The sequence below is a fragment of the Polistes canadensis genome, unplaced genomic scaffold (genome assembly GCF_001313835.1).
Source record: "Polistes canadensis isolate GaletaPanama2010 unplaced genomic scaffold, ASM131383v1 scaffold_9, whole genome shotgun sequence".
Classification (NCBI taxonomy): Eukaryota; Metazoa; Arthropoda; class Insecta; order Hymenoptera; family Vespidae; genus Polistes; species Polistes canadensis.
The window spans coordinates 926,720-938,295 of record NW_014569556.1 but is presented as its reverse complement, the minus strand read 5'-3'; positions in this window follow the sequence as shown (position 1 = coordinate 938,295).

Sequence of the window (11,576 nt, the reverse complement as noted above, 5' to 3'; positions counted from 1 at the left end):
CTGGAAACACGTAATTCTATCACGATTTCGCAACGTTTTCTCATTGGCGCGCAACGCGTCGCGTCTTGAGTGCTCGTAGTCGGGGCTGAAGCATGCATTTCCCAGAAACGAAACAAATCGGCGATCCGTGAAGGAATTCAGACGCGCGTTATCCCGACGTAGAGTTGGGGCTCACAGCGTTAAATGAAAGAAGCACCGAGGCAACATCAGGAGGAAGAAAAGAGAGAAATGGATTCCGTTTTACGATTCTCTCTTGTTCTATCCTCGAGTAAGTAGAAAGCGAGCCTCGAAAAAGCGACTATGAGATCTCACCGATAAACGAAGGGTGAAGAGAGAAGGGATCCAGGAAGCCGGAAAAAATCGTCGTAAATTTCTAACAGACTACTCATGCGGCAAGCACACGCTCTATACACTCTCCTCTATATACCTATCGGAAACGATTTAGTAAACGTGAATCTAGTCACGTGACCTATAAGGGAAAAAAGGGTCTCCCTCCCATCAACGATACGATATTCAATTATTTTTCGACTGGAGCTATAAATAAGATGGGTAATTTGACGTCAATATCTCTCTCTCTCTCCCTCTCTTTCGTTCTATCTTTTTCTCTCTAATTGTTTTTTCCCTTGTTTTTTTATTCTCGATTTATTTTATATACATCATTTCCAATTAATATTCGTACATTGCTATAAAGAAATATATATAACAATTAGATATATTATTATTAATTATTACGTTTAGTGGGGCACATTTTTGGGGTTTGAGTTTAAATGAATATAACTTGCTTTTTATGACTTTATTATCGTAATGCAATAACTTTTACTTATTCATTTTCTTCATTGAAATTTGTAATTGAATTTATTTATTATTTATCTTGACCGATATCATCTTTCTAGTAGACATAAAATATATCTCTCTGTCTTTCATTCTTCCTGCCTTACGCATTTAGCGTTTAATGTCTTCCGCTCCGAAGATAGATTATTATTTCAGCGTACAATCGAGTAGGGTAAGGGATGAAAGATGGAAAGGGGAAGTCGCTATGCGTTACCACCCTGTTTCGGTACGCCCAAACGGTATCGAAACGAAGGGTGCGTATAGTATCAAAGTCTATGCTAAACTAAAAGTTTCTCCTTCGTCTGTCTCGTTCTCTTTGAATCCCTTCCGTTGACAAAATAAACTCGCGTGCATTCACGTTACGGCACGTGCAAGTGGACTTTACGTTCATCCGTTCTTATCTTCGATTTTGTTATTTTTTATCCAGCCATTACGAGCTTCAAAAAAAGAAAAGGGAAAAGCAAGCATAATAAAATGGTAAGCGTGTTATATGTTAATGCGAACCAGTAACAAGCACTTTAACCGAAGAGATGAAGCATGCTTAAGATTTGAAATAAAATAAATAAGGGTATATTTTAAAGGTGTATTTTTCATTTCTTCCCTTATTTTTTTTTGTTCTCCTTTACTCTCTGATATTTTTCGTCATAAGCGTTATACAATGAAATTTCGAGCGGATCGTTATGCGTTCTCATTAACAAATAATCCGTAGACCAATTACGGAATTCAAAATAAACTCTGCGATGCATGAAATGCATAGAAACAGCACGAGCGAGATTTATAAACGAAACGAAACGAAACGAAACGAAAGAAGAAAGAACTAAAGGTAGGTACTTCGAGCGACTCTTAACGTTTAACTAAAACCGTGCCTATACTTGCATAAATAAGACTTTAGAAAGTAGTGCATATATCTATTATTTATAATGAACGTGTTTCAAAATGCATATAAATGTATACATTAAATATGAACATTACAATAATAAACATTTCTATGGTTAAGTAGAAAACGTACATACATACGTACAACTGAAGTCTATAAAGTTAAAGTAAGAGAAAATCATTAAATGAACAGAAAATACATGGTAATTTTAAAAAAATAAATGCCTCGTCGAGCAGTTGACGGAGTGCCGACTTACTCAAAGCTTTACCGGCATCGTCGAACTATGCGCGATCATCTTAGCGGTTTTCAACATACGGATGTTCATAAAAATATCATCGTCTTTCGTTTTTGTCGATTAGCTTATTTAACAAAAAGAAAATAAGAAGAAGAAGAAGAAGAAGCAGAAGCTTGCGGTAAGTGGACACGATAAAAGATTCCATGGAATGCAGTCGAGAATCTAACGGAGTCGTCGACCGACGCGTAGAGACTAAAACGTTTATTTTGCGTTTCATAAAAGAAGAAGAATAAAGTAGAAATAAAAGAAAAAAAAAAGAAAAAATGAGAGAAAGAAAAGGATTGGTGTTATCGTTCGTGATATTATATCGCTTTATTAGGCAAGAATCTTATGACGGAAAATCCTTTTTTGCTTTTTCAAGGAGATGATTACTAGAATAGCTTACCCTTTCTTTTCGTTTCCCTATAAAGATAGAATCTTTATTGTTATTAACAAAGATTACATATCTAGCGAACTATTTAATTGCACCGACGATACCAACGTTATTTACGTGATGTACCTTAAAGTAACCTTTCTTTCTCTATCCTTTCTTTTATTCCTACTTACCCACACGTGCGCGTATTTCCATCAACGAATTCACTCGAACCAACAGCTACGCATCGTCGATTTCACGAGATTGAATGTAATAATCGTAGAACGTAGCACGTCTGAGAGAGAAACACAGGCATAGTTCGAGCATGTAATTCTAACGACGAACGTTAAACTCTGATACATTCTTAATGACGACTATATCGTACCACGTGCCAAGAATATTTCTGCGACCGACAATAACCCTTTATAGCTAATCGTCAAATTTGGTAACGTTAGCGATCGCTACGATGATTACCCTTATGGTTCGATCGTTTTGAATAGATAGATACTTACCGATGTTGGCCAAGTATCGTTATTACGATCGTAACGACGATTATTATACACGTATGTATAGTTACCTAGTTCGAAGTAGATAATAAAATATAACGCAAGCATCGACGATATTATTCTGATCTAACTTATTAGAGCGAAGAAAGTAGTAAAAACGTTGGTTAATCTATTCGCAGTATCCGGCCAACGAAAAAATAAAATATAACGGGTAAGAGTGGTTTAAGGGGGTTTTTAAAATATAACGTCGAAGAGAAACCGGAAAATGATGCTCAGGAAAAAAGTACTTGTAACGGACGATGAGAAATAGGGAGAAAGAAGGATACGTTAGAGTGTAGGATATCTTGACAGGATGTTCTCATCGTCGTTTAAACGTTAATATATCAATATGCGTTACTTTTACAAGTGCTTTTTTGTCCATGTGAACAAAAAGGTCTATCTCTCTGTATTCTCTTCCCAGTTAAAAATAACAGCTAATATTAAATTAATATTAGACATGAGATTAAAGCTATAGAAGTCGTTCGATTATTAACGAGAGTTTCGAAAAGACCTAGAAGTGGGCAAATAATAAAGGTGTCGCGTGAGAATTCCCATTACTTGTCGAAATATCTTCCTATCCAATGATAATAACGATAAGAACGATAAGAACGAACGAACTAATGAACGAACTAACTAATCGTTAGTCTCTCGCGATCGCAGTACATTTACCAAAATTCACATCGACATATCTATTCTGACGACATAAATCCGATCGTTTTATCGTTCATCGAACATTATCATTCTCCTGCGTAAGCGTGATCTCCTATGGAAACGAAGATCACATTGAAGATCCTCGCATGAGAAACGCAAACTGCAATTACGAGCGGGCTTGTGCACATGACATTTTACGTTCATCCTCTCACTCTTCCCCCTCACTCTTTCTCTCTCTCTCTCTCTCTCATCTGTTTCTCGCAAGTTATAGCAGCACGTACACGAAGTATAACGTCTATAACATGTGCATGTTTTTGCTACTATGTGCACATACACACACACGTCTCATATACTCGCAAATTTTCTATATGTAAAACGTGTTTGGAAAACTTTGCAAGTAGGCAGTTTGATTCTTTAGTTTTCTATTTCTGTTATATTCAACGTTTAAAGTATGTTCAATTTCTTCCTATAGTACAAACCACTCACCGCACATTGCTCGTTGACGAAGTTTCTATTGAACATCAATTTATTATAATAACGTTCAATCGCATTTTAACTGACGTGCATACAAACGTGCCGCATTTAGCATACTCTTTGCTAGATTCTTAAAAACTAACCCGTTGACGTTTCAGGCTTTTCCTCTATGCTTTAGGTTAATGTAAATTATAATAAAAAAAAGAAACTTCATAATAGCCATCCGTCTAATTATAGGGGCTATAGATGAAGGAAATTAATTGTAATTTGGATGTCTCATTAAAATTTTATAAATTACCGCCTTTCATTAAATTCACTTAATAGCCTATGACGAAGAAAAAGAGTTTAGATCGTATCTACTTTCATGAGTTTCTCTCTCTCTCTCTCTCTCCTCTATTTCTTTTCTTCTTATTAAAAAAATAAAAGATAATTCTTAAAACGTTTTTGTTATAAAAACGATACTACTATTAACGAATCTTTAATTCTTTCTACAATGTGGTTAATAAAATATATTCACGATTTTTAGTTACTTGTTAGATTCCTTATGTCCGTTTTACATGAATCTATCTGATCTTCCAAGCATGTTCTACTCTTATTTGTACTTTACTTAAGAACGAAGGTTAAAGTCCTCACGTGAGCTTTACGCGAGACGAATATAAACAAACGAACGATTTGTATGTACACGATTACCATTTCGATCGATTGATCCCGCGTAGTCCGACCGTCTGGACATTCGTCACGTACGATGGCCATGAAAATTTTACGAATGCGCATTCACGAAAAGAAGAAAAAGAAGTTGGAAAAAAGTCATGAGAAAGGAACGTCTTAAAAAAATGTCAAGAACAAAAATAGTTGGATCCGGTATTGTGTATCGCGATGATCTCGACGTTAAATAAATGATTCCTAAAAGTCCTTTGACATCGGCTAATGATCGATAATTCATAGTGCATTACGAGAGATGAAGCGAAGCTAAGATGAATATTCGCATATGGCATTCTCCTTATAATAATAATCAAAATAATCAGCAATAGTCGATGACTAACGAAGCATCCTGTTATGAAGTAAACGAGTTTCTTACAGAGACTTGTCTATCTAATTCTCTTTATCTTTCTTTTTGCTTATAATAACGTTTCATCTTACTCTTTAATATTATAACCATCGCTTCTTATACTCGTGTTTCGATAAAATCCTACTAACTTCATATAACACATCTTATTTCTACTAATCTAACTATACCTCTTATTTCTTTCATGATTAATATTTATAATTCATACATTTTTCAATATTTTTATTTTCCATGATTCCTAATTTCTCTATTTCCCTCCTTCAGTCCAATAATTATCATTTACGGTAATCACTCGGATTAATAATTTTTAATAAAGAAAAATCAGAATCTTCTGAAAAAAAAGGTTGACTTATTTGTAATTATCAGTAATATATCTCATAATCCTAATTTTATATTATTATTCGAGGATCATTGTCCAATATCATTATTAACAGAAATAAAACATCTATCTATCTATATCTGATTTGTTCTTTCTCAGAAAAGTAATGGAAGGAAAAATCTTCCTCCCGTGTTCCTCGGAACGAGCGAGTTCGATCGCTTAGTGTAATCCAGTCGGTAAAGTGTAAGTGGTTCACCTTGATAGAGTTCCCTTCGTCGAGGTAGAGTCGGTGGGAGCCGGTCTCTTGGCATGGTTCGGTTCGGTTAGGTTCGGTTCGGTTCGGTTTGGTTCTTCAGCAAAAGGCCCTGCGGGTAGTGCCGTGCGTTTCCTCTTCATGACCCGAGGGCACCATGGACCGGGCCCGCCCATTTGTAGCGCCCGTGTCTGCGAGCAGCCGCCCGCGGAGCGATACACAAGGAACGTCTTGTGTTCCGCTGTGCCGCGTTGCATCCTGTCCCTTTTGCGATCCATCGCCTTGAATCGTATCCTCTTTTGTCACGGTATTAACGCTCCATGGCTCTTAGATCCTTTCTTATCGCTTTTACATCGAACCGGTGGTGGTGGTGGTGGTGGGTGCTCCAATGCGATCAACCAACACATCTTTTTCCTTATATCTTTTCATTATTTCTCTATATTATGAATTTACACTTTCTTGGAAATTTTCTTATCCTGTTGAAATGCTACATTATGTATTTTCATATTTCTAATGAAATTCATTCATTATAGGGATAATTGTAAACCTTCTTCTTTTATATTAGACGATTTGTGCAACAAAAATGTTTTCATACTTTTAGAATAACTTAAATTCAATGTTTCAATGGTAACACTAATACTTTGCAATTTACATATTATTAATTACTAGCATACGAATATAGTGTAAATATAATGATAAATAAATATCTATATAGAAAGATAGCAGAAGTTCCTGTGGTACATGGATGGAACAAAGAACTCTTCTCCGTCATCCAATTTTCGTGCACCGTACAACATCGCTGTAAGGGATTACGGTACACCCGGGAGCTCGTAAAACATTGCGAGATTTTCTCTGATCCGATCCTGACGTCGCGTAACAGTCGAGAGGGGAAGGGGGTAGTGCAAGCGAACTAGCGGTTTTGGAAGGAGTTCTCTCTCTCTCTCTCTCTCTTTAAGTCCCTAATGCTTCTAATCTTACTTGTCGCGATGGAGGCGTGTAACGTCTGCAAGCGAGACCAAAGACAATGATGACAAGCTTTGCTGTATCAAAGTTTCGAGCGTTATTCATTTTTATTTAAACGTATTTAATATTGCTAAATAATTCACACGGTCATTGTAAAAAATGTTATTATTATTTTGAGTTTTTCTTGTAACTCATATAGCTTAATGGCTCAGCTTGTTCTGTACAATAACCTGGCACTTACACGAGCTTCTCTCGAATTAAACCTCGTTCGAACAAACAGATACATCGGTTTTACACGTTCTTTAAAGAAGCCGTACCGACGGCTTCGTGAAATTTACAAAGAAACGACGTGGACTTTGAAATGCCAGGATTCGTTACACTCGCCATTTCGATTATGATAATTCAATTTTCTAACCGTTAGATATTACAATAGTTACTATATATACAAATCCCTGAATAGAAATATTTTACTATTATAACTATATATTCAAATTATATTTCCTATTCAATTAGAATACATTTTTGTACTTTTCTTCGACTATATTTTTTTTACTTTCAACCCATTGGTTATAAATAATTTTTATGAAGTTAAGGTAATTCCAGATAATTGTGCACAGTTCTTAGGTATAGGTATGAAAATACATTTAGATCGTTTAGAAATTTGTAAATCTTATTTTTAAATTGAATATATTTACAAATATATATCTAAAGGTTACGGTATTTAAATCAACGATTTACCTTCAATTGTAAGTTTACTGTTATGTGAATTACTGAAAAACTATCTCGCTCGTCCATCCTTTAGCTCGGTCTAATGAAGTAAATACGAATCCAATCGCGAGTAACAGAAATTTAGTTTTGCAGTTGCGGTGAAGCAGCGGTTCTAATTATACAGAAAGCTTTCGAGTTCTCTATCGAGATTCAGAGTTCGATCTTGGTTTTAATCTACGAAACACTCGTGTTCGCCAAGATGGAGGGGAGAATTCAGAACAAAGCAAATGAATAAGTCAATGCAAGAGAATAAAGATAAATCGCAATATGTACACGTGCATTTGTACATGATAAAATTAATATAAATAACTTTATTTTGAAACAATTTAAAAAAAATAGCGATTTTCTATTTATCTTCTAAATTCAAATTGATTTTCAAATATTTTGTTTGGAAAATAGCTAATATTATTCGTACATTTGTAACTATTTTTCTATTTTTTGTATATAAACCGCGTATTCCTGTTTAAACGATACTTTTTTCGGAACCAATCTAACATAGATTGGTAGAATTGTGAATTAGGAACATATCGACGTATATGACTTGAATTATTCGAAAGTATTCTTGAACGACTTAACAACACACGTTATAATTTTAATAGGAAACAAATCCGACGAAGAGAACGTGTACAACGATGTCGGTAACAATAATCGTTTAAAACTTATCAATGGCTAATATTTAAAGGTAGTACCACCGCAGATTATCGCGAATTTAACGATAATTTGCTCTCGGCAAAGACACCTTACATATTCTCGATACAAAGATTCGCACGATCGGCAGCCCACGTACAAACTCGTTATCGGCCACGTAGAAAATTCTTCTTGTTGGAAATGGTATGCTTGGAATACTCATAGATACTTATACGACATTCAAAAAAAAAAAGTATCGTCAAGTTATAGATAACAACAAAAAAATCTATTTATTTAGCCTACACGACTTATTGTTACTTATAGAAACGATATTACTTAAATCTCTACAAATGGAAGAAATGTATTACCAAAATTTCGTAGAATAAAAATAAAAGAAAAGAGAAAAAGAAAAAAACTCAAGGATGCATCTCGTTCGACGAAAAAATGGAAAGAATTTTTAAAAATCATATTTTCACGTAAGCGTTAGTTCGTGCTAGCGAATAAATTTTCTATTATCCACGTGAATATCATACTACCCTCGATATCTCGATTTTCGAATCGAGAGCTTATATTAGGTCGCATCTACGTATATGGGTATATCTCTATTACGTTAACGTAGTAGGTATACTACGCGTTACAGTAAAGGTTGCAAGATACGCACACGCAACCACTTGGCATTCGCCGACTACTCGATGACTATCGTCGATCGACTTCGACGATCGCTCCTAGCGATGCGTTATGATCGATAAATCGATTAGATCGTTCGTACGTGAGTCGCGTATCAATCGAAACCACTTACCATTTCCGGTTGCTGACGCGGCGTCTCTCTCGTTGTTGGGCGCGTTCCTTTTGCAAGTCCCTCGAGAGAACGTCGATTAACCAACTTGTCATAGGGAAGATTGTTCGTCTTAATGGTAGACTGCCCGAGCGCGACTAAATTGCTTTCCCTTTCGACCGGAAAGTACTATTTTCCCCTTCGACCTTCGACGCAAAGATACGTAAAAGAAGAAAGATTTACTATTAGTCATTCGAATCACGTCGCGCGAGTTCTAGTTTAGATTCTATCCGATCCGATTTTTCTTCCAATATCTTACTTTAGTATATACACATTCTCTTTAAAAGTTCATTCGAAATTTCATTTTTAATAATATTTATTATATTAACTTTGAATATTTAAGCAATACTATACGTGCTCGCGATAACAACGTACTATTGAAATTTTCATTAAATCTATATACAATCGATATTCACGAATAAACACTGTTATTTATTGTATATATGTGCATAGAAATTTTATTTAGAATTCAATTATATCAAATATTTTGTATAATTTTAAACTATTGATATATAAAAAGAGCATGATATACATACGTAATAAAAATATAATACATATAAGTTTTAATTAAACCTATATATATATATATATATATACATATACGATAATATGAAGATTTATAATGGATAATCTGAAAATTACGTTAATTTCCTCTGGCTTACGTCTTCCGATTTCTAATCCATACAATAAAGGAGAGCATAATAAGCCGCGTCAGCTTATTATAAACGTCTCCTATAGCAAGTCGGACGTCCGCTCTGTCGATGGTTTAACGCTCGGGTTACCAAAGTACGAAAGTGGAAGACTGTTGGCCGACGTGAATTCATCTACAAAATGAAAGAGAGAGAGAGAGAGTGAGAGAGAGAATAAGCCGAAGGTGAACAAGCACCGAGCAACACCGAGTGTCGAACTATGTTATAACTAATTATCAAACTCGTGGAACACTCGATAAAAGCGTTAAACGAGAAAGAGTGACGCTTACTACAGAGAGTAGTTTTTAAAAAAAAAAAAAAAATCTATCTCGCTTCTTTATATTACCGTAAGTAACTACCCTATATAAGAGGCATCGTCCATTATTTTTCTTTAACCTCGATATATTGTTATTTAAAATGAGGAAGAAGCGTGTTAAAGAAAGTCGAGCGTGACGAATATTTTACGTTGATCGACACGTGAGAACATTGACTGTAATTATTCGAAACAATGAAGCTTCTTCATGTTTTGTTCGACAACTCTACGCTTATTAATCGTTAAATGTGAATTTTTCTCTTCTTTTAATAATACCCAGAGTAATTATTCAAAATAGTAAAGTCATGCGTTCGATTTCATCGGGAAAAGAGAGTACGATACGTTTATTAATCAACCGTAATACCATTTAAACGAGATACTAGAAGACATTGATACTTTCGAAAAATACAAAATTATACGAGATGGAAAAATAAACAATATCGGTTAATAAAGTATAATTAAATATCGCATATCGCATGGAATATCGATTTTCTATATTATTACGAAATTAACACATCTTTTAAAAGATATTAGTGTTCGTCCTATGCATATTCCACTACGTCATTTACCGTGGAATGGTTCCAAAATTTTATCAAAACATTATAGACTATTTTACTCTTCCTATAATATTCCAACGATATTTCAAGCAGGAAATAGATCAAATAAACGATCGCGCTGATCATTAATTCATTCATTTCATAAATTATCGATGAAAATTGAGAAAGAAAAACAGAAAAGTAAAACATAAGAAAATACGGTAAATAATGAGGAAGAAAATTGTACGATAGAGACAGAGAAATAGAAAGAAAAACAGAGAGATAGATAAAGAGAGAGAGAGAAAGAAAGATAGGGACGCTGAAAGATCGGTGAAATCAAAGGAGTATAGGTCTTGGAGGCAGCTTCTCGAGCAACCTGTGCTCACCGGAGAATAACGATTCTTTTGGCCTTGCCAAACAGGAATACTCTCCATCTCCAGGTCTCTATTTCTTTCTCTTTCTTTCTCATTCGTTGCAGATCGGACGTAGGCGAGTTGGAGGATACGCGGCATAGCCGGTGCGGCCGGTGCGTGGACGGGCCTCAGATAGGTTGTCACCGCAGTAGTCCCAAAGTAAATGTGCTCCTCTTATTATTCGGACAGAAGATTTAAGCGCAGTTCTCTCGCACATGAGTTATGCTCAAAAATTGAGCTTACTCCGAGAAGGTTCGGTTACCGACGAAAACGAACGCTGCTCGGCTTTACCATCTCTTTCTCTCTCTCTCTCTCTCTCCCTCTATTGATTCCTTCTATCTTTGTCTCTTTCACAAGTTCTCTCCTTCTCGCTCTTTGCTTTTGTTTCGACGATATATTTTCTCTCTTCGAATCGGCAAAGATCGTTCTTTCCTTCATGCGTTTCTCTTTCTCTAGCATTCAAGAGGCTCCTCGTTCCAGGAGAAAGGAGGATAATGCGCATGCTTGCACCAACCCCCGCGGAATCTTCCTCCTTCGGAATTTGTGGATTATAATAAATACGTATGCAGTAGCCACAGAGGTATAGAACGAAATGTCGAATGGTCGTCTTTCTCTTTTCTTCATTTCTTTTATTTTCTTATCTACTTCTCCCATCCTCCTCCTCTTCCTCCTCCTCTTCTTCTTCATCCTTTTCTTCTTCTTCTTTTTCTTTTTCTTCCGTGCCCATTCTCGATACAGTATCGAAGACGACTACGATGGCACGAAATAA